Below are 13,968 nucleotides of genomic sequence, written 5' to 3'. Positions count from 1 at the left end.
AATGGCTAGTAATCACATGAAAAGGTACTCAACCATCATCAGCCATAGGGAAATGCAAATTAAAACCACAATGAGATACTACTTCCCTCACACTAGTGGAGCTATTACCCGCAAACTTGACATCCCGACAGAGCAAATGTTGAGGAGCCTGTGAAAAACTGGAACATCATCTATTGCTGATAAGGGTGCAGAGATGCTCGACCACACTGGAGAACTTCTTTGCCATTTTTCATAGGGACAAGCTTTACCTGATGACCCAGCAATTTCACTCCTAGTTACTATTCACCAGAAGTAAAGACTCCCTGTCCACCAAAAAAAAAAACTCACTGAAGAATGTTCTTTGTAGCCTTCTTCATACTTGGGGCTTCCCTGCTGGCTCAGATGGTAAAGAATCCACCTGTAAAGCAGGAGACCTGAGTTCAGTCCCTGGGTCAGGACGATCCCCTGGAGAAGGGAATGGAAACCCACTCCAGTATTCCTGCCTGGAAAACCCCGTGGACAGTGGAGCCTGGCAGGCTACAGTCCATGGGGTCGCAAGACTTGTGAACACAGTGAGGGGAGGAGAGGGTGGGATGGATACAAAGTTTGCTAACAACAAATTCCATGTTGGGAGCTTAAAACCTGGGAATCAGAGAAGTGAAGTGGTTGAGGTATCAAAACTGGTCAAAGTGGGTAAAGAATTTTCTCTGGTTTGCAGACTCCTAATCAGACTGCTGGTCCCCATTTTGTCCAAGACACAACTGATCTGAGAGATCAGCTTTATTTTCTCCCTAAGAGCCAATACAAATTTAATTAGAATATAGAATAAATTGTTTTGTTTCCCTCAAAATTTATGGACTAATGTTCAGGTCACTTTGTAAAAAAACTTGGCACTAATCAATCTGAAAGAATTGACCCACACTGTTGATGGGAATGCAAACTAGTACAGCCACTATGGAAAACAGTGTGGAGATTCCTTAAAAAACTGGAAATAGAACTGCTATATGACCCAGCAATCCCACTTCTGGGCATACACACTGAGGAAACCAGATCTGAAAGAGACATATGCACCCCAATGTTCATCCCAGCACTGTTTATAATAGCCAGGACATGGAAGCAACCTAGATGCCCATCAGCAGATGAATGGATAAGGAAGCTGTGGTACATGTACACCATGGAATATTACTCAGCCGTTAAAAAGAATTCATTTGAATCAGTCCTAATGAGATGGATGAAACTGGAGCCCATTATACAGAGCGAAGTAAGCCAGAAAGATAAAGAACATTACAGCATACTAACACATATATATGGAATTTAGAAAGATGGTAACATAACCCTATATGCAAAACAGAAAAAGAGACACAGAAATACAGAACAGACTTTTGAACTCTGTGGGAGAAGGTGAGGGTGGGATGTTTCAAAAGAACAGCATGTATATTATCTATGGTGAAACAGATCACCAGCCCAGGTGGGATGCATGAGACAAGTGCTCGGGCCAGGTGCACTGGGAAGACCCAGAGGAATCGGGTGGAGAGGGAGGTGGGAGGGGGGATCGGGATGGGGAATATGTGTAAATCTATGGCTGATTCATATCAATGTATGACAAAACCCACTGAAATGTTGTGAAGTAATTAGCCTCCAACTAATTAAAAAAAATTTTTTAAAAAAATGAAAGAATTGACCCCTTCTCAACAGATTAATAAACATCAATAAATTTTATACCTCAAATTTTGCTTTGTGAATTCAATAAGATTCTTGAATGTCAAATCAGTGATTAATTTTGAATTCTAAAGTATTAGGAGTACATTTTATTATTACAGATACAAAATTTTAGAAGGCAGACTTTTTTTACAATATTAATTATCTTTTATTTGTTTATTTTTGGCTACACCACACAACATGTAGGATCTTAGTTACTTGGCCAAGAATCAAACCCTCACCCCCTGCATTGGAATTGCAGAGTCTTAACCTGTCCCTAGAAGACAGATTTTGAAAACTATCTTTAAATATATTTAGCGAGTTGAATGTGATGAGAAAATTCCGTTCCCCATCTTGGTTATGTGTTTATGTGGATATGCTGAAACATGCAACACTTGATTTTTTTCAGTCTAAAATTAGTAGAATAAGTTATCAAATGAATACAGTAGTTCCATTTATCCTTCCTGATATCAACAACTAATCATGATGGGGGGTGATCCATCTAGGAGAAAAATGAGGAAAACTCAAATGGCTTTGGTGACTAAGCATCTAAATTTAGTTTTAAAATGCCATACTAAATAGTTTACTAGTGTTTAGAAATATTTCTAAGCTTTATTGTATCTGTAGCTAGATCTAATGCATTCAAACTTAAAAACACTTTTAAAGTTGTCATTTTTGTCAAATGCCTTTTCTTCAATTTTTTTTCAGAGGATAATTACTTTACAATATTGTGATGGTTTCCACCATACATCAACATGAATCAGCCATAGGTATACATAAGGCCCATCCCCCTGGAGCCCCCCTTCCTCTTCCCTCCCCATCCTACCCCTCTAGGTTGTCACAGAACACTGACTGTCAAATGCCTCTTTATCAATAATCAATGCTTAAAAATGCACTTGGGGGACTTTCCTGGCAGTCTAGTGGTTAAGACTCCACCTTCCAATGCAGAGGGTGCCAGTTCGATCCCTGGTCAGAGAGCTAAGATCCCACAGTGCCTTGTGGCCAAAAAACCGAAACCTAACACAGAAGAAATATTGTAACAAATGCAATAACATCTTTAAAAAATGCTTGCGTGCATACTATGTCACTTCAGTAGTGTATGACTCTGTGCGATCCTGTGGACGGTAGCCCTCCAGGCTCCTTTGTCCATGGGATGCTCCAGGCAAGAATACTGGAGTGGGTTGCCACGCCCTTCTCTGGGGCATCTTCCTGACCCAAGGATCACACTCGCATCCTTTATGTCTCCTGCATTGGCAGGCAGGTTCTTTACCACTAGCACCACCTGGGGAGCCCCTTTAAAAAATGGTCCACATCAAAGCAGCAACAACAACAAAAATCTTTTTAAAAATGCATTTGGGAAGTCTTATTCATTTCTCATGCCCCATTGTATACATTGAAAGCATTATTTTAAGGTATTAATCTACATCAGTGTCCAGTTATTGTATATGGCACCGAACAGAAAAATAAGCAAGCCAAAACACAATTCCACAAATTGCAGGCGAGCAGTAACGACCTGCCTGTATAGTAGATTCATGTGCTTTTTAAAATGAAACCTCCTGTAATTCTTAACTAGCCCAGAAGTGTTTTCTCATCAGATGGTATCACATCTGAGCTCGTGTGACTATTTTTTCCCCTGGATACTTACGATGACTAAGCTACACCACTGATCTTGCTGCTGGCCCTGGCACACAGTCATATTCTCTGATCAATACTGCAAACACATGCAGACTTAGGGATCTACATTTCTATGCAAGGCTAGTGCTGCCAGATTTCACAAATAGTACACAAATTCACAAATAGTGCGCTATTTCACAAATAGTACAGGGTGCCAGCTAAATTTGTATCACACTTAAACAAAGAATCATTGTTTTATGAGAGTATTCTCCCTTGTCTATCTGGAATTCAAGTTAACATGGGCACCCCATCCTGAGAAGTAACTTAAGGAAAAGCCCTATGAAAGTTTGTATTAATATGTTGTTGAGGATATTGTTTATTTTACTGTGTAGTTTCTTCTTCATAGGGACCAAGCATAAGTTTTCTCTCTCTCTCTCTCTCTCTCTCTCTCTCTCTCTCGGTTTTAATACCAGGAAGCCTTGGTTGTCTTTTGTGAAATTCGTTTGTTTTTATCGTAGAAGGTCTGCACAGGAGTGCTTGGTCAGGCTCCTGTTTTCACCTTGACTGCTGAAAGGCTTAAAGACACATTTGTGGCCCATCCAAGTCTAAGAGACACATGGGTACCATGTTTATGCTTATTTTTAGCCTTTCTGGCCCCATCTTTGGTTTCCTTTCCTCTGTTGCTTCTAACTATGTTATTGTTATTTTCTCGGGTTTTGTATCATTTTTAGCACTGTTCAAAAGCCCCAGGGACAGGGTGTGTGAGGAAAAATAAATAGGCCAAACCTGGCATCTTAGGCAGTCTTACAAAAATAATTTGATAATTTGATGAGGAATTCGTTGTTTTGAATTCCATCTCAAGTGGTTTTGTGGCTAAAGATTTACTTATTGCTACGTGGAGGTCTATAGCTTTGGCCCACAGTGAAGGGGATCCCATGGCTGAAGCCCTGAAGGTGGTGATGGAGTCAAGATGGTGTTTCCATTCTCCATCCAGGAAAGAAAGTGAATTCTTCACCTGTTCTTTTGTATACTCTTTCCTTCATCGCCACCTCTAAAATCATTGTTTTGTTCAAATAACATTTGTATTAATATCTTATTTCCAGTCAAATAAATACCCTACCTCCCGTCTCTTTCTTTAACCTCTACGTTATCAAAAGGCAGATAAGCCATATTATACCTCCTTGTTGACAGGGAAACAGGACGGCTGTCCTTATGGTTTGCTTTACGTGTAGTTTCATCTGAAAGTTGAGTTAATTGGGCAGAAAGTTAAGGGATTCAGTCAGTCTAAAGGTTAAAATTTGAATAATTCATTGAGAGCCAAAGTCCAAGTTAACTCCTGGCTGGCTTGATACCCCCTAGCAGAAGTGTTTATGATTGGTATTCCCATTTTTACTTCTTTCATAGGATTAAAGTGTCTTACATTTAATTTCTTTTTAAAAAAGAAATATAGTCCATGGGGTCGCAAAAGAGTCGGACATGACTGAAGTGACTTAGCATGCAAACACATGCTTCTCCATCCATTCCCCGATCAGTGGGTATTCTGGTTGTCTCCATGTCTTGGCATACACTGAATTTCTGAAATGGCTTATAAAAGCTATCACCTTGACACTGTTATAGAAAGCCGTCTCTTCCATTTCTGTTTTCTCTTGGTTGACAGCTAGCAATAAGAGTATGTAGGAAATTAGGGGGAGCTGGAGACATGGAATTGGATGCATGGTTCCACCCATCAGTACATAAACAATAAGAATAAAAATTAAGAGAACAGTTTTTAAAACTACCCTAAAGCTTTGTGACATTTTCTTTTAAAATGTGGCAGGGAGTTTTTAAATTGCCTAAATTAGACTACCTTGGGTGGCTCATTAAAAAAAAAATGCACAGTACAAAATGTTTAGTTCTTTGAATGATGAAAAACTAGCAAAAGCATTTTAAAAAGTGAATTCAAACTTGGGCCTCTGGAATGTGGCCACCGAGAGACAGAATCAGACAAGTAGTTAAGAAAAATGCTGGGCCGGACTGCGGCTCACCACTCTGTTCTCCACATCTTCCTTAAGCTCATTCACCTCTGATCACAGTTCCCAGCCTGAAACCAGGAATAGCTCACCTTTCAACCTCAGCTGGACTCCTTTCTGGAGTTTCTCTCACTGCACTTTCTGGTTTCATCAAGAGAGGTCACTGTGGCTCTGCTACTAATAACAGTCTCTCTGGCTCCCTAAACAATAGAAAAATGCAGTCAGTCAGTCAGTCAACAACCAGCAGTATACAGAATCAGGCACATGGCCAGCCAGTAGGGATAAAGAGGTATGTGAAGGAGGTGGTCTGGACGGCATAGGAACATAGAAGAGGAGGAACAGAGGATATGGTTAAACAGGCTAAACCAGTGAATACGGGCCAGATCACAAGGGAAAGCATTGATGTCCTAGTTGCCTTTGGTAGGCATTGTGTTTGACAGCATTTATGTAAGGAGATACTGGAGGCCGGAGGAGCCTCACATGCTGCGGTCCACGAGGTCGCTTAGAGTTGGACACGACTTAGTGACTGATCAACAGCAATGTAAAGTCTCAAACATAAAGAACTCCTTTTTAAAAGATTTGACTAGCTTGCATCATTTTGATCCTGTCTCTATTTCAAGATACCTTGTAGGTATTTCTTCGAAACAAACAGGTTTAAACAGACCAAAAATATCCTCATGAATCTCTTCCTTTGAGAAACTACTATGTTATTATCCATTTTTTTATGAATAGAGGGCCCAACATGAGGGAACAGTTAAACAATGACATCCATTATGCCCCACTGGGGCCTCTCTTGTGGCTCAGATGGTAAAGAATCTATCTGCAATACAGGAGATCCAGGCTCGATCCCTGAGTTGGGAAGATCCCCTGGAGGAGGGCATGGTACCCACTCAAGTATTTTTGCCTGGAGAATTCCATGGACAGAGGAGCCTGGTAGGCTACAGTCGATGGGGTCGCAAAGTCGGACACAACTGAGCAACTAACACTTTCATTATCCCCCTACTAGAGTGATGAGGGCTTCTTTACTTGGTTGAGGGTCTTATAGAAATCCCCAGGCCAATACATCAGAACCTTGGGGGTGGGGGTGGGAACACTGGTATCTTTTAAAGCCCCCAGGAGAGTCCAGTGTGTAGCCAGGATAGGGAGCCCCTGCAGGACAATGTCATCAAATTGGCTTCTCATCCAACACTGAAATGAGTTTTTATAAATGACTGAAGAAAAGCCCATTTCATGGAAATACTTGACAAATGGAGAGCCATTCAGTTCTTTTAAAAAAATTGTACAACCTGAATGTAGAGCTGGTACTGCAGTTCCTTTGGGAAAAGTGTTGGGGTTGTGCGCTGGTACCCTTTTGAAGGCTGCCAACCATTATCATATGGTCTTTCCAATAGTCATGTATGGATGTGAGAGCTGGACCTTAAAGAAGGCTGAGCACTGAAGAATTGATGCTTTCGAACTGTGGTGCTGGAGAAGACTCTTGAGAGTCCCTTAGACAGCAAGGAGACCAAACCAGTCAATCCTAAAGAAAATCAACCCTGAGTTGTCACTGGAAGTACTGATGCTGAAGCTGAAACTCCAATACTTTGGTCACCTGATGCAAAGAGTCAACTCATTGTCAAAATCCCTGATGCTGGGAAAGACTGGGGACAAGAGTGGCGGCGGGGGGCGACAGAAGATGAGATGGTTGGATGGCATCACTGATTCATTGGACATGAGTTTGAGCAAACTCCAGGAGACAGTGAAGTATTAATAGGGAAGCCTGGTGTGTTGCAGTCACAGAGTCCAAAGTGGGGTCGCAAACAGTCAGACATGACTTAGCGGCTGAACAACAAGGAAAACCATCATTTGTGGGTCAGGTGAAATGAGATTTATGTCAATAGAGTAGAAGCTGGTTTTTCTGTGCAGTTAAGCCCTTTTGCCTAGGTAAATAAGCAAACAAACCTGGGGCCTGGAAAGGAACTGAGTTTGATCTGCTTCGTGTCACCAGACAAGTGGGCTCCCTTTCCCCTAGTTTGTTCTCAAACAGAAACTGTGACTCCCACCTCCGCCCTGGTTCTGTAATTGGTTACAAAGAGATCTTTCTGCCCAGCATACTTACTGGTTCTCATCCCACCAAGGAAAAGAACATGACTTTATTTTTACTTCTTTCTTAAGTGAAACAACTACTCTTTTCACTGACATGAGCTTTAACCTATGTGAAGACTAACTGCAGGAAGAGAATCAGCTTTAGTTAAAAAAGCTTGTATAAAAATGTCATTTAATAAAATTATTTTTGTTTTTTTAACTTTTTATTTTATATTGGAGTATAGACTATTAACAATGCTATGATAGTTTCAGGTGTGAAGCAGAGCAACTCAGCCATACATATACATGGATCCCTTCTCCCCTATATGTGGTGATTATTTTTAAGGCATAAAAATCACTAAAATACTTTCTACTGCATTATGGACAAAGTATGGGGACATAAATAAAGGTGTGTGAGTCAACTGAAAATTGTCCGACTGCATTTATAGTGGAAGATCTCAAATGAAAGCAATGATAAAGAGCCTACATAATTTAAAAAATTACAGTCTGTGGTTCTGTTGAAGATGTAAATGGAATTGGTGTACCTGGCCATTGCTGGAGACCATATAAAGTAGCAGAAAGAATTTGAAAAATAACTTGAAAATACTTTTAAGAGCTTTGAAGAATTCATACCCTAAGTAATAACAAGCAAGTAATATTTCTATAATATATGGTGTTTGTAACAATATATTTAAACACTATGAGAGAATAAGGTGGCACAGTGATAAAGAATCTGCCTGCCGACACTAGAGACTAAGGTTTGATCCTGAGGTAGGGAAGATCTTCTGGAGTAGGAAATGACAACCCACTCCAGTATTCTTGCCTGGAAAACTTCATGAACAGAGGAGCCTGGCGGGCTACAGTCCATGGGGTCAAGAAGAGTCGGATATGACTGAGTGCCTGAGCACACACACATAGAATCACATGTAAGAACACGTATCCAACATGCATAAACGTCTCCAGAATGTTCTTAAAATCTTTAACATAATTTATTTGCTGATAATAAGTTGTTTATGTTCAATACATCATTGGTTGGGTCATCTTTTACCTTCCCCAAACTTTTTCAGGCTGTGATCAAACGTTTCTTTTAGGATTCAAGGCCACGTGACGTTGTTCTTTCTCACATGTTTCTTCAATGATTCTAAGAGGTTAGTACCCTCTCCGTCTCCATGGTACAACCAGTTCTGCCCTTCTGAATCTGGGGTGTTACTGGGCAGTTGTTGACTTTCCAGATAAATAGACACTGACTGATTTATTCTTCTTCATATGGAACCTTCTCTACCATTTTAATCTTACAAAGTCCAGGGATTTGATGCATGGAGCTTGCATCCTGCCCACCACCCCCCACGCAGGAAGAAGAGCAGAACAGGCAAGGGTAGAGAAGGAAGGACCAGGGGAGCCCCCAACATAGCCAAGACCAAGAAAGAGGGTGGGCTCCATGGTCCTGCAGATAAATGACACCTTCTGGTTCACCGAAGAATGGACACTGTGTACATCTGTCAAAATGCAGATGCCTTGGTCCCAACATAGATCTTGTGGATCATTTCAGGGGACATGAGAGGGAGAATGTGCCAATACTCATGCTTTGAACAAATTTCACAGGTGAGTCTTATGCACAATAAAGTTCGAGAATCATTAAGACAAAATGTTCATAGGTGGGACTTGCCCGGCAGTTCAGTGGTTAAGACTCTGTGCTCCCAAGGCAGGAGCCTAGGTTCACTCCCTGGTCTGGGAACTAGATGCCACATATCACAACTAGGGGTTTGCATGGCACAAATAAAAGATTCCACATGCCAGAACTAAGACCCAGCACAGCCAAATACAGAAATAAAATTTGAAGATAAAATGTTGATATAAGCAAGCATTACTTTTGCATGTAATTACACTTGTTCTTAAGAAAATATTTCATATTTCCAAACATTCAGAAAATAACATTTTAAACTTTCAACTTGTCCTCTGTTGAAAGACCTCCCAAAAGAAGGTGGTTTAAACTTGTGTGGCAAAGACAATTTCATTTTCTTTTCTTTTCATATTCTCTTCAACTGAGCTTAAAGAGACACTCCTAAGTGCTCTCTGGTTCTTCTTGCACTAAATTGGGCTGAAAGGGGTGACTTCATGTAAGTTTTGTGCAAGGTCTGATTCAGATCACTATTTGGGTTTGTACACAGATCTGAGAATGTCCCACTTCTCTTCAAGAAGCTGTTACTCAGTTCAGTTCAGTTGCTCAGTCCTGTTCAACTTTTTGCAACCCCATGGACTGCAGCACACCAGGCTTCCCTGTCCATCACCAGCTCCCAGAGCCTGCTCAAACTCCTGTCCATCGAGTCAGTGATTCCATCCAACCACCTCATCCTCTCTCGTCCTCTTCCCCTTCTGCCTTCAGTCTTTCCCAGCATCAGGGTCTTTTCCAGTGAGTCAGCTCTTCATATCAGGTGGCCAAAGTATTGGAGTTTCAGCCTCAGCATCAGTCCTTCCAATGAACACTCAGGACTGATCTCCTTTAGGATGGACTGGTTGGATCTCCTTGCAGTCCAAGGGGCTCTCAAGAGTCTCCTCCAACACCACAGGTCAAAAGCATCAATTCTTCTGCACTCAGGTTTTTTTATAGTCCAACTCTCACATCCTTACATGACTACTAGAAAAACCATAGCTTTGACTAGACGAACCTTTGTTATTAGCTTATTGAATTTTAGTTATTTGAAGGAAAAAATTTATTTATTACCTATTCTTCATACAGAAGTAAATTCCATATGAATTCAAGAGTTAAATATAAAAATAGAATCATAAGAGTTAATTAAAAGAATGATTACAGAGTTTTCTGTATTATTCGGTGCAAACACATTTTAAAGCTTGGATTAAAATAAAGATAAAAAACTTCCCAAACCCAAAGATGAATTTACCTGGCAAATCCCAAAAGCTAACTTGAGATCAAGTGGGTGGCCATGTGGGAAGTACATTCCAGGACTATGAAGAAGCTGTTGTTAGAGTGAAGTCAACTGAAAAAAAATAGAGTCATAACCTGAAAAGTAGAGTTATTTTATTTAGTGGGAACATTTAAGACTCCAAACCCAGGAAACAGCATCTCAGTAGCTTTGAGAAAATTGCTCCAAGTAGGTGGGAGGGGGAGTCAGGCTATACACAAGTTTGCAACAAAGGGAGCAGGCAGTCTGAACATCAAAGATCAAATATCAAATTAAGGAATCTAGCGTTCTATGTACGGGAAGATGCAAACCTCTGGGCTCATTGAATTCATTCCTTTCACATGTACCTCAGCTATCTGGGGTCCCTTGGATCATCGAAAAAGCTAGAGAATACCAGAGAAACATTTACTTTTGCTTTACTGACTACGCCAAAGCCTTTGACTGTGTGGATCACAACAAACTGTGGAAAACTCTTCAGGAGATGGGAATACCAGACCACCTGACCTGCCTCCTGAGAAACCTGTATGCAGGTCAGGAAGCAACAGTCAGAACTGGACATGGAGCAACAGACTGGTTCCAAATCGGGAAAGGAGTACGTCAAGGCTGTATATTGTCACCCTGCTTACTTAACTTCTATGCAGAGTACATTATGAGAAACGTTGGGCTGGAGGAAGCACAAGCTGGAATCAAGATTGCTGAGAGAAATATCAATAACCTCAGATATGCAGATGACACCACCCTTATGGCAGAAAGTGAAGAAGAACTAAAGAGCCTCTTGATGAAAGTGAAAGAGGAGAGTGAAAAAGTTGGGTTAAAGCTCAACATTCAGAAAACTAAGATCATGGCATCTGGTCCCGTCACTTCATCCCAAATAGATGGGGAAACAATGGAAACAGTGAGAGATTTTATTTTTTTGGGCTCCAAAATCACTGCAGATGGTGACTGCAGCCATGAAATTAAAAGATGCTTACTCTTTGGAAGGAAAGTTATGACCAACCTAGACAGCATATTAAAAAGCAGAGACATTACTTTGCCAACAAAGGTCCGTCTAGTCAAAGCTATGGTTTTTCCAGTGGTCATGTATGGATGTGAGAGTTGGACTATAAAGAAAGCTGAGCACCGAAGAACTGATGCTTTTGAACTGTGGTGTTGGAGAAGACTCTTGAGAGTCCCTTGGACTGCAAGGAGATCAAACCAGTCCATCCTAAAGGAGATCAGTCCTGAGTGTTCATTGGAAGGACTGATGATGAAGCTGAAACTCCAATACTTCGGCCACCTGATTCGAAGAACTGGCTCATTGGAAAAGACTCTGATGCTGGGAAAGATTGAGGGCAGGAGGAGAAGGGGACAACAGAGGATGAGATGGTTGGATGGCATCACCGATTCAATGGACATGAGTTTGTGTAAGCTCTGGGAGTTGGTGATGGACAGGGAAGCCTGGTGTGCTGCAGTCCATGGGATTGCAAAGAGTTGGACACGACTGAGTGACTGAACTGAACTGAACTATCTGGGGTCAAATCCTGTTTCCTTATTTGCCTTAAGAAATGGTAGATGACTGTTTTTTGCATCAACCCCTCCTCCTTCCACCCCCATCACAGTTTTGTGAGCACTCATTCACATTTGGAAGTCAGAAATCGCTGATGGCTATGACATTTCTCATTTGTTGATATGGCAGGAGATATTTCATTTCACAGTGAGAAGGAAGTCTCTCTTTCCCTCAAAAACTCTTTTTAACCACTTTGATGCCTGAAACTCATTTTTCTCAAGCGAGGCTTAAATGCTAGGACTCTGAGAGATCTAACATGCCAAAATGTCAGGTGCTCATTCATAACTTTCTTAAAAAGGGAATATTTAGTAAAAGGGGCAAGAGGAAGCCCAGAGGACGGGGGAAGTCTGCACAGCACCAAGAGACTGATGCTTCACAGAGTTGCCCCTTTCCTTTTCCTGGGGCCAGCCGGCTGGTCTCCATTTCCTTCCCCTAAAAGGAAAGGACTAGGAATTTGGAGGCAATGCCTTGGGCTACCTGAAGCAAAACTGCTGGAGCTAAGGAAGCCTTAACTCTTAATTCTGGTCCCTGGTCTGAAAAGAACAGAGGAAAGAAAGCCTGTTTCACTTTATCCAGATAATAGATCAAACCAGGGAGAAGAGATAAATCCATAAAAGCCTTTCACCCAGACCATATTTGCCATAGAGAAAAAGAAAGGCATTCTATTTCAGCGCCTCTGGGCCTCCTCCCGGAGCTGAGCTAATTAAGGGTCACTCCAGGATCTTCTGAGTTTTCTTTGGTGGCTTCAGAGGGGAAAGATAGGAGGTGGCTTTGAACAAACAGGAACCTCACCCATAAAGCCAATCTCAGATTTCAGCCTCAGTTCTTTTGCCAGCTAAATCATCCACGTGGAGAAGGGAGTGGGCCATTCTGCCAGGGAACTCACGCTTAGGGAAAGACAAAGCTCCAACAGGCACAGAATAACAAAGGTAATCTCAGAAACATGCTCTTAAGCCTTGGTCCCTTATCATCAAGACCAAACGTGGAGAACTGGATCCCTCTGGTGGAAGAGTACGGCATGTGTTTAGGCTTATAGGTCCGGGTTCTCCAAATTGTAGGCAGAGGTCATCTGGAGTCTCTTGAGAAATTTCCACTGGACCAAAGCCTCCCCTGGTCCTCTCCTAGCTGAGAACCTGGAGGTGGTCACACACACCACCCCTCATCAAGTAACTCTTCACGGTCTTGGGGTGTCACCTTGAGATTCTGTCCTCAGCTCCACACTGCCACACCCAAGTCTGAAGGCATTTTCTAAGAGAATTTGAAGAATAGCCAAATGCAAAGTCAAACAGGCAGAAAGGTTAGCGAGAGATTAGTTCACATTAAATATGTGCGTTTTGGCGCCCTGCAGGGCAGTTTTATACTATTTATACAGGGCAGTGGAAAAACTATTTGGAGGTTTACTTTGCTTTTAAAAAGTTGGCAACAAATTAACCTGTGAGTGATTCGAGTTGATGTATGGCGGAGGCCAACACAATATTGTAGAGCAACTGTCCTTCAACAATTGTATTTTGTTCTATACTTTTCAAGATTGTACAGTTATAATCTTTGATAATTAAAAAAAATACACACACAAAGAAGTTGACAAAAAATTTATTAAAGTCACACCTTATAAGTTTCTCTAAACATTTAAGGTGGATTCACATTCAAGGGGGCTTCCCAAGTGTGCAAGGTAAAGAATCTGCCTGCTAATGCGGGAGATGCAAGAGACACAAGTTCAATCCCTCAATTTTTCCCAGCATCACGGTCTTTTCAAATGAGTCAGCTCTTCGCATCAGGTGGCCAAAGTTTTGGAGTTTCAGCTTCAACATCAGTCCCTCCAATGAACACCCAGGACCGATCTCCTTTAGGATGGACTGGTTGGATCTCCTTGCAGTCCAGGAGACTCTCAAGAGTCTTCTCCAACACCACAGTTCAAAGGCATCAATTCTTTGGTGCTCAGCTTTCTATAAAGCTCTCACATCCATACATGACCACTGGAAAAACCATAGCCTTGACTAGACGGACCTTTGTTGGCAAAGTAATGTCTCTGCTTTTTAATATGCTGTCTAGGCTGGTCATAACTTTCCTTCCAAGGAGTAATTGTCTTTTAATTTCATGGCTGCAATCACCATCTGCAGCAATCTTGGAGCCCAGAAAA

Source organism: Cervus canadensis, chromosome 5 (genome assembly GCF_019320065.1).
Source record: "Cervus canadensis isolate Bull #8, Minnesota chromosome 5, ASM1932006v1, whole genome shotgun sequence".
NCBI classification, from domain to species: domain Eukaryota; kingdom Metazoa; phylum Chordata; class Mammalia; order Artiodactyla; family Cervidae; genus Cervus; species Cervus canadensis.
This window is presented reverse-complemented; position numbering follows the sequence as displayed.